The 2,042-nt window shown below is 34.6% G+C and overlaps 1 pseudogene; it reads left to right on the forward strand.

The window, feature by feature from the left end:
* The first annotated feature begins 211 nt into the window (after positions 1-211).
* The window catches only part of LOC132543271 (beta-1,4-N-acetylgalactosaminyltransferase bre-4-like), a 13,406-nt pseudogene continuing 11,575 nt past the window's right edge, over positions 212-2,042 (forward strand).

Genomic DNA, 2,042 nt, shown 5'->3' on the forward strand with positions numbered 1-2,042 from the left:
TCGAATTTTCCTGAAAAGAATATGGCTTCCAAACCGGATTTTGTAAGAAGAATCTGCACATTACTAATAACAGCGTTCGTAGTTATTCAAGTTATATTTTATTGTTCGTCGCAAACTCAACATATCTTAATGTACAATAACATAGCGTTGATCAAGAATTACAGTGGAGCAATACGGAAAGATCTGGAAATGGCGTACAAAATGAAAAAATATGTCTACGACTACCAATGCGACTCATGGAGATTCCAACTGGACGGATTACTTACCTGAATGTCCACCAAACCCACCAAGACTTGGTTAGTATTACAATTTACAATAGGCACAAAATTTGGTAACAAAACTTCCTTTTCACCTTTCTGAAAACGAAATAAAAAGGATTAAAATAGATACGTCTTTGTAACTTCATTTGGCCTAAACCTAACAATTTTTAATGCAACTTTGGGTCCCACCGTCCATTTATTCTCTGGAGTATTTAGTATTTTACGCAATTTGAATGCAAATATGTATATATACATAGGTAGTCGGGCACTGGACTCTGGACCATGACATTACCGGTTCGACAACGCAAAGATAACCACGCCTACCGAAAATAAAGGGAGGCTACTCTTACCATCTCCGACAAACAAAGTGTCGTCAGCATTGAACGTCATTCCCAATGATATCGGACTTAATTATACTTCTAACGTGTCGTTGAAGAAAAAACTAAAAGCAAACGGTTTCGTGTCTGGGTCATACTTTCAACGAGCATCCTTCCAAACAAGAGACGATGATACAGTTGAAATTAGTGGCCATGTTTTCCCCAGTCAGCGGAAAAATTTGGGGATATACCCGTTTTCAGTCGAATATTTATGAGGTTTTCCTTTTCAAATAAGGTTAACATGGCAAATCACTGCATTTATTCAATATATATACCAATCAATAGGGAATTCAAAATACTAAATTTGTATCTATGAATTACAGCCCTTTCCGTTATTGAAGGAGTAAAAACTGTCTTTTTCATTTGACGCATATTGCCAGGACCCAGTAAGTCGCCACATTACTACGATCCGTTTTTCAGACGAGTATTTCTGAGACGGTTTTTTACATTTTAAACTTATTTTATATGTGGTAGCAGTGCAATAATTAAATAAAGAAATATACCGGTCGTTAGGGAATTTAATAACCTAAAATTATGTATATATATTTTTTAGCCCCTTTCCTCCTTGAATGACTTAAAACAGTCCATTTAAGTAGTCACGTACTTTCATTTCCCTATACTCGCCATGTTAAATCGAGTCGATTTCAGTCTCTTTTGGTATACTGTGACGTCACTGGTCACTTATTGGGTTTTCAGATTTTTACTCAACTGTTTCCGTGAAATCGATAATTTTGCCATTTTAACAGTTAGTGTCGCTTTTATGATTCATCTTTGAAAATTCTTATTTCTTGTAAAGTGGTCACAGTAACCTATATTTTCATATATATAAAAAAAAAAAATTTTCGCTGAAGATACCCTTTAAACACCACACAATGTTGAATCTGTTTATGTTTTTTTCCTCTTTACATTTTTGCTAATAATTAAAAAGATAAAAGAAAAAACAAAACAAAGTTCAAGTGGTGTGATTGTTTTCTATGGAGCAGAATTAATGAAATAAAAATAAAAACAGTCGCCATGCAGGGTTAGCTCAGTTGGTAGAGCATAGGCTCCACGACCAGAAGGGTGTAGAGGGCCGGGTGGGTTTGAATCCCCCCGGCAGCAGCAATTTCTTTCACCTCTGTTTCAAGTGGGAAGGAAGTGGTAAACCCCAAAGAAACAAACAAAACAAGTTTGCTTTTACAGTCATATAAAGTCTTTATAAAATGGCCACCAAGATACATCACTGATATGATGGTTACTTTCTAAACTGGCATTAAATTCTTAAATTTTGGGTTTTTTTTTATTTATATCATGTTAATGGGGTTTTTTTTCATCAAGAATATTAATACCTTATTGGAAGACTTTAAGATTTTATTTCAACTGTTTAACCATAACAGTAAACATTCATTTTATCACAGACCATTCA

Source organism: Ylistrum balloti, unplaced genomic scaffold, assembly GCF_031769215.1.
Source record: "Ylistrum balloti isolate Yb309-2 unplaced genomic scaffold, AGI_CSIRO_Ybal_v1 Utg369750, whole genome shotgun sequence".
Taxonomy (NCBI): domain Eukaryota; kingdom Metazoa; phylum Mollusca; class Bivalvia; order Pectinida; family Pectinidae; genus Ylistrum; species Ylistrum balloti.